Genomic DNA, 24,359 nt, shown 5'->3' with positions numbered 1-24,359 from the left:
TACCTTCACCTACAGAATAAGTTTATCAATGTTGATTTCTCCAGGTAGCCAGTAAGAATGTGAGATTAATGTCCAAAACAAACCTCCACATACTTTTAGCATTTACATGATTTCTAAATCTGATTTATGGTAGAACATCAAGCCAGGAGGAATTCATAATCCTGTCCTTTTAGTAGCAATACAGAATATTAGATCAAAACATGTCCAAACAAAACAGCTTGGGTTAAAGACTCTTGATAATGAAGCAAGCTGGTGATCATGAAATGATGGTGATAGAAGTTCATGAGGTGTTTTTTAATAACGCCTTTGCTAAGAACTTCAGTGAATACTTGCTCCCCTATATCCAAACTTCTCTGGTCCCCTTTAACTTAATGTTGTATCCCCCTCTCTTTTGAAAGCTAGCTCTCAAATCCACCAGCCGTGGTCCTCAGATGGAATGTACTCACAGGACACAACTACGTTCTTTTTCTGCCAGTATATCTTGGATCTCATAACCCGCTGCTGGAACAGTTACAGTAACAGTGTAACTTCCTCCTGCTGACAACCTTTCCCCTTTATAATATACTTCACTGTCCACTGTGAAGATCTAATTCTGTCATTCCCTGCTTCTCTGCTTATAAGTCTTTAGTGAGTCCCTGCACCTGTGCTGTGCTCAGTCGCTTCAGTTGTGTCTGACTTTCCGCGACCCCATGGACCGTAGCTCACCAGCCTACTACGTCCATAGGATTTTTCCAGCAAGAATACTGGGGCAGATTGCCATATCCTCCTCCAGGGAATCTTCCCAACCCAGGGATTGAATCCGTGTCTCCTGTGTCTCCTGTATTGCAGACACATTCTTGTCTGAGTCCATATCAGACATTAAAAAGGCCCCCAAATCTTGACCCTGTTATTCAAAGCCTTTTACAGTCTTGTCTTCTCTCATCTTTCTATCCTCATTTCCCATTTCTCCCTTTCAGAAATCCTGTATTTTAACTGATCTAGGGTAACCAGTTAGCTCACTACTGTGATTGTGTTAGCCCCGTTCCCTTTGTTTTCAATATGTTTCTCTCCATTCCTGAAATATAGAACTTGTCAGTACTTCATATTTAAGCTTAACACTATCTTATTCTTGAATTATTTCATGTGTACAATATTTCTGCAAACATCACTGACCACTGCTTTGAGAATTAGGATCTGACTAAGTCTCTTGTTTTTATACCATATATGCCTCTACAATGCTCACAAAATAAAGTGTGCTGGGCAAGGGCATCTGTCTTCAGCAACTAGCCCCTGTACTACTTTCTCAGTTCTCCCTGATACAGCCAAACTCTCAAATGCATCACTTATTTTATGGCTTCAAATCATATGCCCACTTCATTATGTTCTCCTGTGAAAAGTTTTTCATCCTTCCAGACCCACCTCAGTTTGCATGCACTCTGTGAAACTCTTTGATCTTTCCATTCAGTTGTGTAGGTTTGGGGCAGGCAGGGAAGTGTACATGTGTATCATAATACTTTATCATTTTACTTACCATACATTACTTTTTTATGTTAGAAATTTTGTGTTTATCTGATCTCTGTTTGGTATGAATCTATACAAGGTAAGATTATACAATCTATACAAGATTTTGGTAAGAATCTATACAAAGCAAATCAAATTTTACACTTTTTAGATCTCAGTGTCAGAGAAAAGTGCCTGGGGCATAGCAGGCACTCAATAAGTATTTGTCAAATTAAATTTTTAAAATTGGCATTTAATTAAGCAGAAAATTAGAGAGAATAAACACTTTTCAAATGACTGTATTTAAATATTTTTCAAGTGTGCAGGTTATTGCAAACTTCTTGTCCAAACAAAGCAGATGATTAGACTACCCATACAATTTCTCAGTTTTGCTTGATTTCTCGAGTTATTTTGTAAGAAGTATTCAAGTATCTTTCTCACTAATAAACAATTTTAATTTTGTTCATAAACAAGTGGTATTAAATCTTAATATCAGAGCCAGAGAAAACTTTTTAAAAATTATCAGGCTTTGGATCTTGGACTTTTTTTTTTTTTTTGATCTATAATGATGTTTGAGACATATTCCTCAGATCATTACTCCATATAACCAACATATAAGATCAATTCTGAAATACACTATAGGCTTCAGTTCAGTTCAGTTCAGTTCAGTCGCTGAGTCGAGTCTGACTCGTTGCGACCCCATGAATCGCAGCACGCCAGGCCTCCCTGTCCATCACCAACTCCCGGAGTTCACTCAGACTCACGTCCATCGAGTCAGTGATGCCATCTAGCCATCTAATCCTCTGTCATCCCCTTCTCTTCCTGCCCTGAATCCTTCCCAGCATCAGAGTCTTTTCCAATGAGTCAACTCTTCGCATGAGGTGGCCAAAGCATTGGAGTTTCAGCTTTAGCATCATTCCTTCCAAAGAAATCCCAGGGCTAATCTCCTTCAGAATGGACTGGTTGGATCTCCTTGCAGTCCAAGGAGCTCTCAAGAGTCTTTTCCAACACCACAGTTCAAAAGCATCAATTCTTCGGCACTCAGCTTTCTTCACAGTCCAACTCTCTCATCCATACATGACCACTGGAAAAACCATAGCCTTGACTAGATGGACCTTTGTTGGCAAAGTAATGTCTCTGCTTTTGAATATGCTATCTGGGTTGGTCATAACTTTCCTTCCAAGGACTCTAAGCTTACATATTAATAAGTAGGTCACTTATATTTTAGACTATGTCACTGTGTTAGTTTCAAAGTGATTGTGATTTTCTTAAAAAGAAAAGGTACTTTATTATTTTATATCACTTAGTTGAAAAATATTTTTCTGAACAGTCTGATCACAGAGTAGCCACATTTAGGAAAAGATTTGAGGAGATTATTTCCCTTATTTTTATAAGCTAGCTTGATATAATTTATTGGTGCTTAACTTATATTTTTAAAGAAGTATGATCATTTGATTTATTCTATGGTTATTTTTTTCCTTTCTCTCTTCGAAAATCTCAGAGTAGATTCTGGCTATATTGTAAATAATGATATCTTCACAAAGAGAAGTTCATTTAATGCTTCTTGTTTGACATTTTTATTATGTGTCAAAAAAAAAAAAAAAACCAAACAGTGAAATATTCTAAAATTTGACCTTATCAATGTGCTTATCATAATTAGCTCCATTTCTCTTAGATTTTATTTACTTTACTTTTTATCATTCTTTTTGTATTTAACAAATATGTACTTAATGATAATGATATACCAGGGTTTATGCTAACCACTGTATTTAATGGACAAAATAGACATGGTCTCTGCCTTTATGAAACTTAGAAAATGGTAGAATTCATAAGGAGAACTAAACACACATACACGCACACACACAGAGACATAACCCCTTGTGACTAGATATGAAAGAAAGATGCATGGCATGCTGCCTTTTACAGAATGATCAAGAGTGACACCAAGGATCAGGTGTGGAAGGATGAATCAGGTTAGACTTCACTGCAGAAGGATAGAGAGCTGAAGTTTGAGAAGAAATTATCAAAGTAAAGGGAGGGGGAATGAGTATTCTTAGCAGATAAAACAACATATGCAAGAAAGATCTTGAAAAGTTACAAAATTCAAAGACTATAATGACTGAGGCCAGTTTTCTATATGCTTCTCAGCTTCATGAAATACTGCTATATGAATATGGTTCATTACCAAAAATTAATAACACACATCTTTGGCATGACTGCTAGGTACTTGACAATGTTCAAAGCACTACTCATCGATTTACTCATTTAATTGTCATAATAACCTTTTTTGTTAGACACCATTATCCATACTCTTTCACAGGTAGGAAAACTGGTATTCAGATTCTCCAAGTAACCTACTCATGACCACAGAGCTAGAAAGTAGAACAGTAGTTTTTTTAACCAATCTGTAGCCTACTTGAGCAACCAATACTGTAAAATGAAATCTCCAGTGTCCCAGCTTGGAAAAGTCTAACAGCTATAGTTTATGATCAAAATAGTATCTTGACTGAGAATTGTTCACCCAAAGAATGTTTCTCATCCAGAAATACCACCTACGCTAAAGTACCATGATACCATTATAGGTGTGTCCCCAGACATCTAGACATTTCCTCAGGGACCGAGATTTAGGTTACTCTTGCTTGGATGCCTTGATCTTCTTGTTTCTCTCCTCTCCTAATTTAGCACTCGGTTTTTTTTCAGCTTCTTTAAACCATAATCTCAGATCTTTCTGGACAATCAAGAGTAATGGAGCTTAACTCACTTTTTCTCTTTAGAAATGAGATTAAGCATCTTGTTTACAAATATTTTTTACACCTCTTCAACAACATAATCTATGCCCAATACACTGTATGGGTATAGAATATAGTTATCACATGGAAAGTGTTCATTTTCAGAAGCTCTAAACAATTTTTAAATTTGTAATTACTTTTTTTTTTAGTTTTTAATTATATGGTGCTATATAATTTGGAAATTATATAGCCTCTTCTGCAGGAGGAGGTTAGACCTAAAACTCTAGTCTACTCATGCCATCTCCTGAATATTCCTCATATTACCTCTCTGGTTTTAGAATTTCAAATTTAGTGGTTGTTAAAATTTCCTTGCTTCTTGTATCATTACAAATGGAATTTTAAAGTATCAACCTTAGAATCACATTTTCATCTATGATGATTTCATAGATGAGCATAAATGAGCATAAAATTGTAAAATGGCTTCCCTCATGGCTCAGATGATAAATAATCCACCAGCCGTGTGGACCCTGGTTTGATCCCTGAGACAGGGAGATCTGCTGGAGGAGGAAATGGCAACCCATTCCAGTATTCTTGCCTGGAGAATTCCATGGACAGGGGAGTCTGGCAGGCTACAGTCCACGGGGTTGCAAGGACTTTGAAACGACTGAGTGACTAACACTTTCACTTTCGATTGTTAAAATATAAATTTATAATCACCAAAATCATAACAAAATTACTCATTCTGGATGAGATATAGAGAGCTTTTGAAGACCAATATGTGCTCTATTTTCATCTTATCAGCCTCATCCTGTTGTCCTTACTACCTTGGGTACACTAGCAAGGGACAGTATCAGGTGGCTGGATATTTATTTAAGCTCATAGAGGGAATGCTTATTTTCCCCTCTGTGCTCTTGGTTTTCAATTGATTTTTTCATGCCTGTTTAAATATGTTGAGTGCTTCCCACTCTGTGGCTCCTCTAGAATAATTGATTTTTGTCCATCAAAAGATTACTAGCACTAAATGCCACTGTACATGTTCTTCCCTTGAATGACTAGTAGCACTTTAGTATGCCAATGACTATGAAATTTGGTTACTTTTTCAGAAAAATCACTTCTAAGGAGATTCTTTCTTCCCGGTTGCTCAATGAATTGAACAAATGTGCCTGCATCTGCAACTTAGTCTTATTTTTTATTTTCCTAGCACTTCCTAGAAAGTTGTGTATTTCAGTGCTGAGTTTACTTGCTTAGGCCTATTAAGCTTTATTGTTGGAGTGCACAGCCTACAGGTGGCTTATCTGGAAGCAAACTCCCAAGAACAATGGAAAGAATCACAGTACAAAAGAGAGAAGTGACCAAATATCCCCTAAATGGTTCTGCAGTTTATTCCATCATATCAACAAAAGAAGTTTTCTAAGGCTTCACATCTGTCCCTGCAATAGGGTTTTCCCTCTGATTCTTATCTTCCCATTGTCACAGGATGACTGCCAAGCATGTAGTTCTTCTTAGAGAGTTACTAGCATTCAGGCTTGGAAACCCAGACACTGGTGCTTTACAAAGAAAAAGGTTTTTCATTTTTATCAGTCCCTATACAGTTTCTAAGCAGTTTTAATGATGTGCTCTGGAGATGGTAAGATCAACATAATTTAAGTAGTTATGCATGTACAAGTACTACTTAAATGTTTATGTGAGATGAATGCCTCATTCAAACTCAGGCTGCTCATACCATATTCAAAAGCAAGCAAATCTTTTTTCATCATATTTTTTTCTTCTGTTTCAGAGATTGTGCTTTTGTTTTCATTCTTGTTTTAGTAGCTTGTTGTATTTTATTTCAAATATATTCTCATATTCTTTAGACCTCCAGATTAGCTAGATTAACATAAAACTATCAGTAGCTATATCACAGAGAAAGAAACATGTTCTTTCCCTTAATGACTAGTAGTATTTTAATGAGCCAGTGACTATTTTATTTGTTTTAATGTGAAATTAGGCATACTTTTAAAAATCTTAGAGTCTCAGTCTTTAAAGGCTTTGTAAGTGACCAGAACCTCATTTTTTTAGCACATAATCTCACATACACACGCATACACACATCTGCTTCCTTCATCCTTCTTTATTAAATCTAATTTTAAAATGCTACCATAATAAAACCCTTAAGTGTTTTCATTTTGTTGTTATATTCTTTTCAGTTGTCAACATTATTATCAATATCGTAATTTTGTTACAGATTATTTTATTATAAATAACATATACCAAGTTCTAGAAGAAATGATTGGAGAAGTATGAATTTTTTGTTCAGTTTAACCACAGAAAACTACATGGAAATGAAATAATTTTGCTTTAATTTTATCAAAGATGTCATCACGATAGTACCTTGTAAAAATTGTATAATCTAAATTGTAACTATGTCCTTGATCTGAGATTCAGATGTAACTACCCAGGACATATATCTAGCTGCATGTTAAAGATCAAACTCAACACGATTCAAACATCTTTCTTCAATTCAGGCCTCGTTATATCTGTTTCTCCTATATTTCCAAGCTCTGTTTATGGTTCCAGTAATTTTATATTTACTCAGCCAGAGTGGATACCCTAGTCTCTTTAAATCCCATATTTATAATTTAGACATTAATAATTTCTTTTTAGAAATTTCTTTCTAAAAAGAAAGACAGGATAAATCCATGAATGTCCTTTTCTAAGACAGTTTAACAAAGAATTGAGTCAAAGAACATTTTGAACAAGGGAGGTATGGTTTCTTCATGGATACTGATGAATAGGATATTTATAGAGTCTGATTTGAGAGATATTGTATCCAGATGCAAAAGGAAAGAGAAGACAACATCAAAATATCATGTATGAGATTTATCATGAATGCATTACATGTGGGGCAAAAACAATTGAGAAAGGTGAACGAGGACTTCAAGGTTAAAAGCCCATGAGGCAGAGTATTAGCATTACCACAGAGCATGATAAGGATGTTGGAAAGAGAGATAATGAGTTCTATTTAGTCCTATCTGAATGGAGATGTTGGCAGTAATTTTGTGTAGTCAAATCTTGATTATTCATGTAAGGGGATAATAAATTAGATTCAGAGATGAAATGCAGTTTGGAGATTAGCTAATAGGTGCAGTCTCCCTTCCCATCAAACCATTTACTGGAAGAGCGGTGAAATGGCACATTTGATTGATTGGAGCTTTGGCTTTTCTTTTCTTCCCTCTTTCTTCTTTCACTTGTGAATTAAGCTAATGAAATATTTAATGGCTAAAATACAAATTCCAGTAGAAAGACAGTAACAACCCAGATCTCCAATCTAAACTGATCAGTCAAGTGTAAGAATTAACTAGCATACCAGTTTGTTTTTTTTTTAATAAAATGAATGATAATCACTAAGCCAAGCCCTCCTTTAAATCCATATTGCTCTGACAGAAGCATCTTTCCTGAAATGTTGGTGAACAGCACAACTAGCAGAACTCTAGTCCTTTTTTCTTGACAGTTCGTTTCAATCTGTTTCACTGTCAGTTACAGTTTCAGGTGATAAATGCTCCATTTCAGAGAGAAAGATATTCTTCTCACCTTTCCAAATTCTGGGAGATTTTCTATAGACATAGATTAAAAACAAAAAAACTCTCTAGAATGGTAATGTTTTTTGAACATGATGTAAGTTCTCTGAAGTTATTCCTCGGCAAAGAGGTAAACGCAGTTTGCAGCAGCTAAGAGTGTGATGATTGTGCCTGCAGTAGTGTAGTAAAGGGGTGTGTGTGTGTCTGTGTGTTTGTGTGATTGTGTGAGAATCAGGCATTAAAAAGCATGCCTTTCCTTAGTAGATTTGCAAAACAAAATAAAAGAATAACTTCTGTAGTTTGCCTCAGAATGCACTTGAATTTTGAAAAAAAAAATAAAAGGTAAATAATAAACATAATTTATTAAAAATTAAGGTAACAGTTCTACCTCAGTAGGCATGCGCTACATGCCTGCTGCACTATTTTGTTGTTTCTTTAAAGCAAAAGCCCCAGATTATGATAGCTATTTATTTTCAGTCCAGCATGTTCACGTGAAAGTGCCTTTGTAATGTCTTGAGATGTCACAAGCAGGTTTGTTTCCCAGGCAAGAGAACACTGCACGAACTCAGATGGAGACTCTCATCAGTACTCTTTGATCCTAACAAGCCAGTCATCTTTCGTATTGCCTCTTCTTGAAAACATTAAGCTGTTTTGATGGTAGCTGCTAGGGTTTTCACTTTTCCCTCCTGGTATTCTCACTTTCAATTGAGATAGCCTGTAGTGCGCATTGGCTTTTGACATGCATGTTAATTAGGGATGGCAGAGTTCAGATTCTAGGAGCCATGATGAATTGAAGGAAATTTAAAGACTGGGACTCAGACAGTGGAAGATTTCTCAGCCCTACAGCAGTAAAAGCATGAGTCTGCCAAAAAAAGAAATAAATAATACTGTCCAATCAATGGACTGATAACATTCAACTGTGTAATTATTATTTATGCTTATCTGTTGCTTACAGTTGTTATTGGTCATTTCTTGCCTAAAGAATGGAACTTTTTTTTTTTGATCTGTTAGGCTTCTATGTATTTTTCCAACTACATTTAGGGTAATCCGAATCAATAAAATGTAATGAAATAGTAGTTAAGTTTATTCTTAAGCAATTCCCTTAAATATGACCCCTTTCCATTTTTAAGATCAAAGTTTATTAGTTGCATTTATAACATTTCTTTAATTGAGCTAAGAAAAAAATAACACAATTATTTTAGAATGACTAAAATGTGGTTTAGACCAGTGGTGGTATTATTAAAAGTGACATTGTCTGCAGGCCTTAGATAATATAAGTTATAAAACCAAGTACTCAATAAACTTCACAAATGTTAATAATACTGGATTCTGATTAAATTTCATTGTTTTAAAGTAACAAGATGAATGCAAATAAATACCTTAAAATGAATCATTTATATATAATGTAGCAACCTTCTGAATTTATTTTGAAAGAATGTATAAAACATATCAACTAAATTAGCACTTATATATGTATTTGGTATAATAGTGATAAACATAAAATTCTTTTCTTTTTAAATCATCTTCCAATTATGAGATACATAATTTCTTTCATACCCATTAACCAAAAGTTGGCTAAGTTAGAATAAAGCTCTATAAATCTGTATTTTTTCTTACTGTCATAATAAATGTTTCCATGAAATTTTCCTAAATAATAAAATATATATATTTGAAGCAATTTAGGATAAACATAAGAACAACCAATGTTTTTCAGAGGGAAAAAATGCAAACTGTTTAAAAATCAGGACATGAGAATATTGGTTCTCTCTGCTTGGAGATGTCTGACCATGACTTGGCTCTCTCTTGGCAGATGGTCTGGAGCCCCTATACCAGCTGTCAAGCAGGAGACAGAGCTGAAGTTACTTTAGGAAAGCTACTTATGTTCCCAAGTCAGATCTAAATAAAAACAGACCTGAAGGAATAAAGCATAAAAGTCCTCTTCATTCAGAGACTGTTTTCTGTTTAAACATGTTCTCTATTTTTCATCTTTAATCTACTGTTTCAGTACTAGTGCTCATTTTTATTTATTCTGGTATTAGTTTTACAGTGCTAACAATTAGAATCGTCTGCAAAGCTATAATCAAAGTATTCACTAAATTCTGTTCATAATAGAAGTTATTCTGATTAACACTGTGAAAGTGATATGCTTTTTCTTAGCATTTCAATAAAATTCTCATTGAATATTAAAAAAAAAAACACAAAAAGCAATAAAAAGTGATAGAATAAGCTAAAGTTAATAGAAGACCAAATGCCATAATTTCAATAGAATATCTGTTATACAGAGCTTGTGAGGACAGACTGTTGACTGTCTTTTAAAACAGCATTAGTGGGCTCTACGGGCTTACCCGGTAGCTCAGCTGGTAAAGAATTCTCCAACAATACAGGAGACCTTGGTTCAATTCCTGAGTTGGGAAGATCCCCTGGAGAAGGTGAGATGGTTGGATGGCATCACCAACTCAATGGACATGAGTTTGAGTAAACTCCAGGAGTTGGTGATGGACAGGGAAGCCTGGAGTGCTGCAGTCCGTGGGGTCGCAAAGAGTCAGACACGACTGAGCGGCTGAACTGAACTGAGTGGGCTCTACTTATGAGTTCAATGTGATTTTATGTTTTTTGTGATATAAATATAGGAAAATAATTTATTTTTGAAGGTTTTCCTTGAGTCACTTTATTGAAATATTCCTGTATTTAAGAGTTTTACAGGTAATTTTCTTTAGTAGATTTTAATTTATTTTTATTTCTTGATAGTTTAGCTATTTTATCATGCTTCTTACACAGAGCTATAATTTCATCTCTTCCTTTACTGGTTTTCATCGCCTTTATCTGTTTTATTTTTTACTTGTATTTGATGAGAACTTTGTTATCTGTTTTCCTTGTTTCAATTGTACTTTTTATTATTAACTACAATAATAGCTGTATTCTCAAAAATACTTTTTATTCGTAGTTTTCCAACTATGAATAAAAATTATTTCTATTCATAAAAATTATTATTTTTCAAAATCGTGCTGTGCTGTGCTAAGTCACTTCAGTCGTGTCCAACTCTGCAACCCTGTGGACTGTAGCCCCTCAGGCTCCTCTGTCCAACAGATTCTCCAAGCAAGAACACTGGAGTAGGTTGCCATGCCCTCCTCCAGGGGATCTTCTAGATCCAAGGATTGAACCTGTGCCTCTTATGTCTCCTGCAATGGCAGGCATGTTCTTTACCACTAGGACCACTTGGGATTGGATGCTAATTATTATTGAATACATTAGTTACCTGTGGAGATTATTATTAATTTTTCTAGTTGTACTTTTCTGATGAATGTTAGTCAATTTCTGAATATTAAAATATTTATATTCCAGACATAAACTGTTATTGGATATGGTGAAAAATTATTTCAATGGACTGCTATGTTTGTTTGTTATATCTTGTTTTTAGGAACATCTGATAGTGACTGACCCTTAGTTGGGCTTCCATGGTGGCTCAGACGGTAAAGCGTCTGCCTATAATGCAGGAGGCCCGGGTTCAATCCCTGGGTCGGGAAGGTCCCCTAGAGAAGGAAATGGCAACCCACTCCAGTATCCTTGCCAGAAAAATCCCATGGACAGAGGAGCCTGGCAGGCTACAGTCCATGGGGTCCAAAGAGTCGGGCATGACTGGGCGACTTCACTATGACTTCACTAGGACCCTTAGTTACAGTATTTCACTATTTTGTTAGCTGTTTTTGTCAGGTTATGCTAACTGCATTTAAAAAGAAAGGAACTGGCCCACAGTATTTGCTGTGCTCTAAAGCAGTCCATATTTTGAGGTTATTTGTTTTATATTAGGTCAAAACTAAAAATACTACAGTATTTAGATTTTTTCTGGGAAGATTTATTTAATAACTGATACAATTTATTTCATAGTTGTTGACATATTCATTTTGTCACCTCTTTTTGAGTCAATTTTATATGGTGCATTGATGCATATCAGGTATTCAAATGTACTATGAGTTTTTCATATATGATCATCATATAAATTTTATAAACTTTGTCTACTGAGTCACTTTCTCATGTAAAGTTCTATTCATTTTTTCTTTTTTTTTTTTAAATTTGGTTCATTAAATTTTACCAAAAGACATATTATTTTTGCTAAAATATATGCTTATAATTTAGCCATTTTTTTCCTGTTTTTTACTTCACTTATTTTTCTATTTCCTGTTTTTCTTATGTTTTGCATAATGTCTTCCATTATTATATATTCTTATTATTTGTGTTCTATTTATTTACTTTGTTTTAAATAGTTTAATGACAAATTTATATAAGGCTGAGCTTTGCTCTGAAAAGTGCTTTGAAGACACTTTTAAAATAGAAGCTGCATCATACAGCTTAATGTTTACCAGAGTGCTTTGAAGTTATGCAGAACCATCATCTCTCAAATGACATCAGGCTTGAAATCCAGATAATAAAGGACTGTTTGAGGGGATGTGACTTTCTATCTAGAGGGTCTAATAAACACTTACATCTATATATCTATTCTCCATGTTATATAATTTCTGAAAGCAATCCTACAACCCGTAGTCCAGGTGACATCATCTTCGGTGCTAGCATTCTCAATCAGGAAGGAAAAGCAGGCTGTAGAATGAACTTTTGACTGATGCAAACTTTAATTGTGTTCTCTAGATTTCAGCATGATTAATCCAGAGTCACATTAATTCAATTTTCCTTCAGTTTTCTGCTAGGGTCAGTGCAAGGGAAGTGGGTAGTTCCCCAGAAATGTGTTGGAGAATCTACCCTAGTTGTCTGGTTGGCATGGAGTATGGACCTCTGAGCAAGAACTTCTGATGAGGAAAACAAAGCATTCCTTTCAGCTGCCTTTAGGAGACCAAAGCTTCTCTGTTTCCTGCAGTCTATATTTAGTGTCAATTGTTTCAAAATGATAGTCAAGTTTCCTCATCAAATGCCTTATAAGTGTATATTTTCAAGAATTATTTTTAAAAAGTCATGAATTCTAGTCACGTGAGTAGGACAGCTTGACCACCCTGCCCTAGCAACATACTGTTGCATTTTCTACATCTAAATGAGAAAATACACTGAATTTTGGATCTACATACAGTTTGCTAAGAATCCATTCTTTGTTTTTAAATAGAATTCATCATCAAAAACGAGTCCTCTCTTTTCACTCTGCTTTTCTACAAATTATTTCTTAGGAGCCGTCTAGAACATGCTTTATCTCTCAAGTAGAAAGGAACCCTTTTTGATGACATGTTCACGCTCTTGCCCTAGTGTGTTTACAACATTTACTGTGTGTGTGTGTGTGTTTAGTCGCTTCAGTCGTGTCTGACTCTTTGCAACCCTGTGGTCTGTAGTCCACCAGGCTCATCTATCTATTGGATTCTTCAGGCAAGAATATTGGAGTGGATTGCCATGCCCTTCTCCAGGGAACCTTCCAAACCCAGGGATTGAACCTGCATCTCACTCTTACATCTGCTGCAGTGGCAGGCGGGTTCTTTACTACTAGTGCCTCATAGGAAGCCCTACACATTGTCTGCAACCTAGCAATTATCTTACATATGTAATTTTCTGTACATATCTACATTCCAACGTTTAGTGAGACTTTGTTACTCTTACTTTTCACTGTTGGGAGTTTTTATATTTGCCCAAAACCTAAGAACTACTTTGGTAAAGAATTAGGAGAGGGGCTGCCACTGCCTCCTTTCCACATATCTTGAGCTATATTTACTTTGGGAGTAGGGCTCTAGTAGGTCAAGAATACCAGATATTTCAGGCTGTGGGAAAAGTATGTTTGAAGGCAGAAAACTGTAAACCTTTGTGCTCAATCATACCCAACTCTGCAACCCCATGGACTGTAGCCTGCCAGGCTCCTCTGTCCATGGAATTTTCTAGGCAAGGACTGGAGTGAGTTGCCATTTTCTACTCTAAAGGATCTTACCTACCCGGGTAGGTATTGGGTCTCCTGCATCTTCTGCATTGGCAGACAAATACTTTGCCGCTGAGCCACCTGGGAAGCCAGCTGGGAAGCCAGCTGGGAAGCCTATGTTTGAAAGTGCAGACATGTGAAAGGGCTTAGAGCATATGAATAACTCCCTGTAAGTAGTCCACTCCCGATGGAGCACAGCCAATGTGTGAGAGAAGTAGTGGGAAAGGTAGAAGGCAGGCAACAGCAGAGAAAAGGCCTTGTAGGACTCCTAAAGGAGTTAAGACTGTCTGCTATTCACAATGAGACAATTTAGAAGGATTTTAAGTGCATGATTGATATAATCAATTTGAGATTTTAAAAAATCCTTCTTAGTATTGGAGATAGAATTGTGTGTAGTTCATGAGACAGAATTTAGTGAGACCAGCCAAGAGAATATTGCAAGAGTGAAAGATGATAAGTTCCAAACTATGGCATTGTTCAAAGATGGGGGAAATAAATGAAATTTCCAAGGCATATAGGGTGAAGAGAGGGGGTTAAAGGGGAGTAATGGTTTGCAAATTGGAGTTTAAGAAGAGGTCAGAGGTTAAGATCACTTTTATTTTTCTGGTAAATGTGGCTGGAAACAGAATTGACATAAAATAGCAAATTGGGATAATACAAATTGAATTTTAATTTTGAACATACAGCATTTAGTTTTTCTATGGTATATGATCTGGTTGGCAGTTAGACATGTAGTTCCATACCTAAAGAGAATGGTCTGGATTGGAAATCATATTTGGAGTTATCAAAATAGAGGGTGGTTTGAATCATGAATATTGGTGATACTGTTCATGTAGAGAACTCGTGTGTGTTTTCTGTGAATCTATACCACTGAACATTTTTTTCTTTCCTGATGCTTTTGTTGCTTCTGTCCTGACACCTGCTGTATTCTGTTTGGCTTGACAAATAATTATAAATTCTGACTTCCCAGGAATATAAAGAGTCTGGGAGAAAAAAATATACTATCCTTTGAGTCAGACTCAAGAATACCTTACACATATTTGGAAATTGTGGTTTTCAGATGACAATCACGAGTCCTTCAAGACCAGTAAGTCCTGAATCATGGCAGATACTTCCAACTTAACTTCCCTTTCTGATCATCAGTGTCTGATACTCAGGTCCTAATATCTGTGGTTTTGAACCACACTGGATTACTTGACATTGATTCCTAATTACTTCTCTTTATTTGGGATTTAAATGGTACTCTTAGTGACAAACTATATCGTAACTCTGATTAACTCTACTACAGCGACTCAAGAAAGAAAGATACAGAACTCTTTCCATAGTATAAAACACACACGTGTTTCATTTTCCTGGCATCACTAAAGTGAGTATTTTTTGCCTAGAAATCCAGGATAACACTTGATTCCCCCAGTTCTTACCCATTTATCAGTCAATGTATTTTATTAGGTCTACTACTCATAAGGCATTTATGCCACTAATTAGTCACTTAAATAAAAATGAGTACCATTAACTAGGATCTTATAAATTTTATGTTCTGAGTTCTCTTAGTTTTAGTTCTATGTAGTAATTAATTAAAAGAAATAACCCATGGATTTGTTTTCATCACCTTGTTTGAGTTAAACCCATATTGGTAAAAGAAACCAACTAAATGGATATTTTTTTTAACTACTTCATTTCAGAACTAATAGAAAAGAAATGCCTTTTTCACACAGCTGTTTGGAAAGCATTTCATATTATATGGAGAATTTTTTATACTGCATTCAAATGTAATTAGAGTCAAAGGCCATACATTTGTTCATGTTTGCCATAGCTTTGTGCTCTTAAAAAGAAAATCTAAATTTATATTTCCTCTTTGGAGCTTTTAAATTTGCAACTGTTTGACAAATATGATACAGTCTGACCTTAGAAACAAAACACTGCTTTTACATTACAGCTTTCACTTTCTATGTGTGTAGCAATAGAATTTTTTTTTTTTTGGTTACATTGGGTTTCCCAGGTGGTGTTAGTGGCAAAGAATCCATCTTCCAAAGCAGGAGACACAAGAGATGCTGCTTCAATCCCTGGGTTGAGAAAATCCCTGGCATAGGGGATTACAACCCACTCCAGTATTCTTGCCTGGAAAATTCCAAGGATAGCGGAGCCTGGGACACTACAGTCCATGGGGCCACAAAGAGTTGGACATGACTGAGCACACACACACACACACACACACACACACACACACACAAATACATACATTTGGTTACATAAGAATGTTGGAGTATACTCCACAATTCTGATAGGTATATGATACAGGCATGCCCTACAACAACTCTGTGGTTCATAGATTTTCAGAAATACTGCTGCTGCTAAGTCGCTTCACTTGTGTCCGACTCTGTGCGACCTTATAGATGGCAGCCCACCAGGCTCCCCTGTCCCTGGGATTCTCCAGGCAAGAACACTGGAGTGGGTTGCCATTTCCTTAGTTAAGCCAAATTCACTAGGTTTCCTTATCACCAAGTCTTTAATACATTCATATGTATCTTGGATATCTCAAAGGGATGTGATTATGTAGAATTTCTAAATATTTTAAATTGCAGAGTCTTTTCTAGAAAATAAAACTTGTGGGATAATTTTCCAGAAGAATACACTGTGTACAAATACATTATATTTAAGTTTAATCATAATTATTTTTAGGTACTTGTTGATTTTTATGATGAAATTTATTTATGTATGCAAATCCTTAAATTACCTACTCCACCAATCCTCAGCAGAGGAGCAGACAGTTTCTATGGCTTGTTGACACTGGGTAACTGAGTTTAATACCTAATTAAGAAAGGGCTTTTCTGCCGATTGAAGGGACAAATGGAAGTCAGAAAATCTAGGTTTGAATCTTGAGTTGGCCACTTAGTAGATGAGTTACCTTGGGTAAGTTACCATAATTTAATAATGAGGATAATAAAATAGTATGCAAATTAAAGTGTGTAGTAGAGATAAAGATTTGGAAAATATGAACATAGTTCCTGGTACAAGGTTATCAGTAAGTGATAACTTCAATGGATATAAAGTAATTCAAAAATTAATAAGTAATGAATAGTTCTCATTTTACTATTTTCCCATAAGGCTTTCTAACATGTTTTTGAATATCTTCCTCTTAGAAACTATCATTCCTCTTCTTCATTTCTCTTGCCTGAACAACTCTTAAGTGCTGTGCTCAGTCACTCAGTCCATTCCAACTCTTTGCAACCCTATAGACTATAGTCCACCAGGCTTCTCTGTTCAGGGAATTTTTCAGGCCAAAATACTGGAGTGAGTTGCCATTTCCTACTGCAGGGGATCTTCTCAACCCAGGGATGGAAACTGTGTCTCTTGTGTCACTTGCATTGGCAGGAGAATTCTTTACCACTGCACCACCTGAGAACAACTTTTTCTTCTCCACATTTATCTAATTTATACTCATTGTACACTCCATTTTTTTGCTGCCTTTTTCTCTAGAATGATTTATCTGACTACTTTGAGACATTTTTATGTCCCTATAATGGGCGCACCTAATGGTCCTTTAATCTATACAACTTATTTCTTAGGCACTTCCATGAAAATTTGTATTATTAGTTTGCATTTTCCTGTACAAGTTCTGTATTTTCAATTAGATTAAAAAGTGCTTAGGAGATGCACCATTTTCCTAAAGCAGGGTATTTTCTTTTAAATGGTGGATACTCAATAAACATTTATTGATTTTATTGATTACAAAAGGCAGCAGCTGAAAGTTATACTCACTGTTTATTGTGTAAAGAATAACTTTCAGCAGATGAAGGCTGCTAACTACTGTTAATCACTGATGAATAATCCTTATTGTACATGTTTTGCATGCATATTCAGAAACATTGAAAGGTTTGCCAGTATTTGATCAACCTTGGATGGGATAAGGGTAGAAACCCAATTAGTATTAGTTCTTCGTTCTAATTCATTTTTTCTGTCAGCATATTTCAGCCTTTTTTGGAGAAGCATAAGTAGAGTTAGTGGATGGTTAACATTGGGTCCTCCTTTCTAAAATCAAAAAGTCTCTAACCTCTAATCATTTCACTAAATTATAAGAAACCGAATCCTAATGATTGAAAACTCTACTTTGCAGCCACTTAGCAAATCATATCTTCCTCCTTTTGGTTTGCTTTCTTTCTCTCCCAAACATGCATTCAAATTCATCTAATGTCTAAATAGTAAGAAATTACCTAAAGGTAGACTATTAAAGAAAAAAAAAACCCTCAACTTAATTTCCTGCATCAAAATTGGTTTTAGGTAGATGCTTAAAAATAATCTTAGGAAAGAAAATGCCATTCTAAGCAGGATATGAATTCAAGAACTGATGATCAACAGTGATTATATTTAGGTTGTATTTCACAATTTTATAGGAATAAAGTCTGCTTCCTTACTGAGGTTCTCATGATATTAATTCCCTGTATCTTTCTTGTCCCACACTCTCTTTTTACTTAAATCATACAAAGCTCTTTATTCTTTTCAGCATCTACATGAACAATTTTCTTGCTCTGAAATATTACCATCTAGACCACTTTAAGACAGTAGTTTTCATTGCTTACTGCATATAGGACTAGCTATACATTTCCACCCAAAATACAAAACAAAAACAAGACTCTTTTACTAAAAATTGATAAGAATTTTAAAAGGGCACCAGCAGAATATTAAACCTAGCACAGATCTTCAGAGTTCTGGGTCCTGTGAAACTACACAGATCACACACTCATAAACTGCCCCAGCCATACATGACAATCATCTAGAAAGTTTTTGAAAAGTAATAATGCCAGGGTAGCATCCTAGATAATTGACTTCAGAATCTCTGGTGATAGAGCACAGGCATCAGTATTATAATTTTAATTGTAAAATATTTAATTTAATTTTTATGTACAAACATGGCTGAGAACTGAATTCAAGTGCTATTTCCATAAGACTTTACATTTACTTATCGGTTTATTTGTCTTAGTCTCTGTCTCTGTCACTAGACTGTAATGTTTCTTAGGAATAGGTACCATGTTTTCTTAGTCTTATGTTCATGACACAGAACAATGCCTGCAGCTTTATAGACATCTATTAAGTGATTGTTGAATGACTGAATAAATGAATGGATAGAGTGATATGACTTGTTTATTCATTTTATAGATAATAAGGAAAAAGTAAGATAAAAACAGACTTATTGGTGATAATTTAAAAATAAAAAGAGAAAACATGCTCTTTGAAGAGATTCTGTTCAGTTCAGTTCAGTCACTCAGTGATATCCAACTCTTTGTGACCACATGGACTGCAGCACGCCAGGCTTCCCTATCCTTCAACTCCTGGAGCTTTTTAAACTCATGTCCATCGAGTAGGTGATACCATCCAACCATCTCATCCTCTGTCATCCCCTCTCCTCCTGACTTCTATTTCTCCCAGTATCAGGGTCTTTGAAGAGATGGGAATGGAGTAAAATAAGAGATTTGAGAAATTATATCTAATAATTAATTTTCTTATAATCAAGGTGATTGACCCACACAATAGGCCCTGTAATGCTGTGCTTAGTGGGAAATTTATTTTATTTATTTATACTATTACTCATTAAACTTTCAGTGTTGAGATAAAAAAACAAATATAAGGAGATATATGAATTTTTGATATAATTAAAGAAAAAGTAATCACTCCTTAGATATATCTATCATAGTTGAGAATTAAGGGAAGTATTTGTGGTGGAGGACTCTTTCTTGAATGTACCATAGAGCTTGTTAGTGAAACTAGTGTCGTAAAGTAATGAACTGTTATTAGCTGTTTGTTAGATCCAGGCAGTTTACAATTCTGCCTTCTTCCCTTTCTGGTTGCACAGAGACTGAAGTCCAGCCAGAGGTAAAAATGCTTAGTCTTTTAAGGTCTTTTCTGAGCCGACACCCTGCCACAGGCACATATGTGACTTTCTAGGTTTCCTTGAATATGCTGGGGTTTTTCATAACCCTAATTGTCCCAGGTATCTCTTTCCTGAGCCTATTCTGTCTTTTCTATCCCAGGCTTTTTAGTTTATCTCTTGCTCCTGCAGTTTATTCTTGCTCAGAAGGTAGTGGCTAAGTGTATTCATCTTTAATGCTTGTGAAAACATCCAGGAAGCAGCTTCAACCCTGGGAAGCTGCTATGTAGGCAAAACAAAGGCAAATCTTTGAGCTGATTCTTCAGGGAACCACCACAAGGGTAAAAACACAGAACTGCTACATTATTTGAGAATAGGTCCACAATGTTCCCTGTGGTGCTGCACAACCTGCATCAGGAATAGGTTTCCATTTTCAAGGCTGCTGCAGCGCTGGGGAGTGTCAGTAGTAACTGGGTAAATTGATATGCCACAGAGCCCTCCTATCAAAATTCTATAGTTTTCCTCTTCACAAAGCATTCTCTTGGTTGTTGTGAGTTTTTATTAGATTCCAGAGTTCTAAAAAATTGATTTTAAAAGAGTGTTGACACTTTTTGCTGGACTATTCATTGCTTCTATGGCTGATTTTCTCTACCATGGTAAAGTTGAATGGTTACAAATATATTGCCCACAAAGCTAAAGATATTTACTATTTGTTTTTTAAGAGACTCTTTGCTGACCTCTGTTTTGAAAATTGGTATACAAAATTTGCATACACATATTTCATTAGTGCATGCATGATTGATGCATTAGTGGATGAATGGATGGATGAACAATAAAACTATTTTACATTTATATTTTAACATTACATTATTAAATGTAGATATCTACATGCATCTTGTTAAACGTCATCTAACAATATATAATATACTGTGTTAGAGAAGCATGGTCATTCATTGATCATCTTCAGAGTTGCTGTTTTTACTTCTAGGTCACTATTCCATTTAAGAATGATGATAGCCAGTTAAAATCAAAACATGCCAACTGAGAGCATATTTTAGTAATGAGAAAACATCCTTACAGTTATCATAAGCATTTTCTTCACATGTTTACATTATTTATTATGTGTTTTTACTCCATCCATGGATGTTGTTTATTTGAGCAATAAGATGAGTCATGGTCAGATAGTTACAGTGAGTTGATAACTTATTTGTTAAAGAAATATCCATCTTCTTGGTATTGCTGTGTATGATAATGTTTTTTCATCCTTAATCTCCCTTTTGAAAGCATAATTCTTCATTTGCCTCCCAGGGCCAGATGTTGAGTTTTTTAAATTTTTTCTCATATTAAGTTATACTTTCTATACTTTCAAAGAACTGACTCACCGCCCTCAGAAGCCAACTTCATCAGCATCTTTCCTCCACTGTTCATGCTGCCCAGTTATTAGCCTTGTACTTCTAATCAACTTTGTGGCACCTACTTGATTTCCACACTCTGTTAATTAGGTTGTTCTCTTATTATTTATTATGTAATTCTTTCAGTATGAGGGTAGTGATAGGACACAAAGAGTATAGAGGTCAGAAAATAGAAAGAAATAAATGATTCCTTGGGAAAACATAAGCTGTTCAGTTTTAAGTTTTAATCTCCATAAGTTTAACATGATATTACTATTATAAACATGTATCTTTTTCATTTGGTTCATATGAATACTATTAAAAAGGTATTTTTTGCTAGCCCTTAAGAGGCATTAACATATAAATATAAATTCATAAAATATAAATACTTCATAGGCAAGGATATTGTTACCCATAAACAAATGCAGTTTTAGCTGGCTTCTGCAAACACATTTTAAAAGAGTTTTGGTTATAAGGGTAAATTCCAAACCTGATTGGGGCTAACCGAATATCCATTTCTATCTTCCCAAAGAAATGAATTGAGGGTCATAGATCCTGATACATACCCAAATGTTCTAAGACACAGAGTCATGTTTCTCAAAAACGTACTCTCTAGTGATATTTTTCTTCTGGTAATTAATGAATCAAAGTAGCCACTAAATAATACAAAATTATTTAAAATAGATAAAAACTTAAAATTCATCACTAGATTGAGAGTTCCATAAGGGCTGGGATTTTAGGTATTGTTTTGTTTTGATTTTCATTGTTAGCCTGGAGCCTAAAGGAGTACGTATCACAATAAGAGTTTAATATATGTTTGAATAAATAAATAAATTAGTTATTATTCTTATCGTTGTAATAGTAGGGGATATTTTATACATATCATAGAAAATTAATTTGCATCTTAATATCTTTAATGTTTTTAAATTATTTAAGACAATGATAGTTCAAGGGTTAACACATGAAAAAGATCATTTATATCTTTTTAGATAAGGGCTGAGGGATATATGAGTTATACATTTAAAAAGTATAAAATTTTATTATATTTAAATAAAACATTTTGTTCCCCTTAACCTTAAACATATTTTACTTTTTCAGAACTTCATTTTGAGTTTATTCTGTGTCAAATCCCAGTCTAATACAGATAAAAATACGTGAGTTATTAGGTTCCTTAAAACTGGCATTGATAGTAGAAATGCTGACAAATCCTTATTACAGATGCCAGTGGAATGAAGTGCTTTTACCTCTAGCAAATGCTGATGTGGAGATTTAAGACTATGTGAAAAACCAGTAAAGTTGCCCAGGAGAGTTTTATCATATTATTCATTGAACTCAGTATGTGGTACAGTAATTGCTTCTGGTATCATTTTTCTTTTCTTACACGAGGTTATTATTTATCCTTGTGCTGTGTGAAACAGAGGAAGAGTCTAAAAGGAGAGTCATAACTCGATGTAAACTATCTTGTGACACAGTGTAGCTGGAGATAGGAATCACAGCTGGAAAACAGTGTCTTACTTCTCAGAATTAAATATGGGAAGAATGATATTAGACACTGTGGAGACACATAAATACTAAAAAGATGCACTCAGACAACATATTTTTTCCTAGTGATATGAAAACCTGTTTAAAATATACATTTAAATAGGCTTTTTAATCTCACAGAGATCAACACATTTATTTGCCTATGACAGAGGTTTTCTTATTAGCTGATAAGTGAAGGAAATCAAATTAATAGGTAGGATGGTTACTACAAAAAGCTGGATGGTGACATTTAAATAGCACAATAATTTTTGGAATTTTTGCTCTGCTTTTGTACCTTATACATGTATGTCTTTTTGCCTTATGCACTTTTAAGTAATCACTAACATTTATCATATTTTCTCCAATGTTCAGGTAAGGTTGTATGAAAAGTATGCCATAAATATTCTGAAATAAAATTTTTAAATAGAGACAATCATAACTTAATAGTGTAAATAGGGGGAAAACAGTTTTTAGACAATAATATGTTGCTTCCTAAATCCATTGGGCTGAAAATATGCTATTCTTACAAATTATTATATTTTATTTTTATTTGTTTATCTGGCTGCACTGTCATGCAGAATCTTAGTTCCCCAGCCAAGGATAGAACCTGTGTCTTCTGCAGTGAAAGCAGAGCATCCTAACTACTGGACAGCCAGGGAATTCCCTATTTTTACAAATTTTTCAAGTATTATGATAAAAATATGTGTTTTTATTTGGAAAGAAAATAATTTATTATGTAGAAAATAAATTCTTAGGATTATATATTTACTTCTATTGTTCACCAATATCATTTTGATTGCATTGTGCAATTAATAAATGTATTACCATTTTGCATGCAGTATACTAATGACTAATCCCAGTTGACTGAAAAAGTAATAATAAAACCAGACCATACATGTTAAGTTAGCTAATGAGCCCTGTATAATCATGCATTTATATGCAGTTTGGAAACCATCACTAGGAACTATTTAATGTGGGAAGTATAGTAGAAAGGTAAGTGATTCAGTAGTCCAATTGCCTAGGTTGTATGCTGGCTGTTGACCTTAGGCAAAACGCTTAGCACCCCAGCCCTCAGTTTATTTATCTGTAAAATATAAAAATTAATAATGATATCACTGACCTCACTTTCCTGTAATGAGAAATAAATAAATTAATCCAAGGAAAAGCTTTTAGAACAGGAATGGGCAGTAGTTAAAACACTTGGAAAATGTTAGTGCTGTTATTTAGTGTCTAGAGCTTGAAAAATGGTCAACCTGTGGACTTTTAAATAAAAACAATACATACTTGTTTAGTTATAAATTAGAAACTGACTGCAACCAAAATATGAATTTGATAATTTTTGTACCAAAATGCTTCTTTGTCCCGCATTCTGCCAGCCAGAAATGTTCTCGCTGTTCCTTCCTCTTAAGGGGAACATGATATGTTCTTCTCAAGTCCCTAAACCCCTGGCCATTGGTTAGGAACCTGAGGATTTGTTACCACCATCCCCAAACCCCATAGAACTTAGCTGTCTTATAAAATGTTTCCTTCAAGTTCAAGTTGCCTTGGTTTCGCAGTTGACCACAGCAGTCCATTTCCATTCAGTTCATTACACAGTCATTTATTTGCAACCCTGCTATGTGCCTGGTGATGTTTGGTGCTTTTGATGAAAATTTGCTGTATAAATGGCTCCTATCTTGCCATATAAATGGCTCAATTCTAGTTCAGAAAATATATATGTAAATCAGCACTCCCTACTCAATATGATAAATATTATGGTAAAAATTATTGTGGGGCAGCAGAAAAAGAGCTAACTGACTGTGCCTGAACTGTGAATACCTAGCACAAGAAAGCTGTTCAGCTGCAGGGCTTCCCTCCTCTCCCCAGGTAACAAGGGCATTTAACTTGTGATCCATGGACATGTGTTACCTAACTTTAAAG

The 24,359-nt window shown here is 35.0% G+C and overlaps 1 protein-coding gene across 13 annotated transcripts in view; it reads left to right on the top strand.

The window, feature by feature from the left end:
* Nucleotides 1–24,359, top strand: part of GRIK2 (glutamate ionotropic receptor kainate type subunit 2) — a 753,908-nt gene that overhangs the window by 500,742 nt on the left and 228,807 nt on the right. The gene's annotated exons all lie outside the window — the stretch shown is intronic.

The sequence above is a fragment of the Bubalus kerabau genome, chromosome 9, assembly GCF_029407905.1.
Source record: "Bubalus kerabau isolate K-KA32 ecotype Philippines breed swamp buffalo chromosome 9, PCC_UOA_SB_1v2, whole genome shotgun sequence".
NCBI lineage: Eukaryota > Metazoa > Chordata > Mammalia > Artiodactyla > Bovidae > Bubalus > Bubalus kerabau.
Note: the sequence above shows the minus strand (reverse complement) of the source record. Positions and strands in the feature narration are given on the sequence as shown.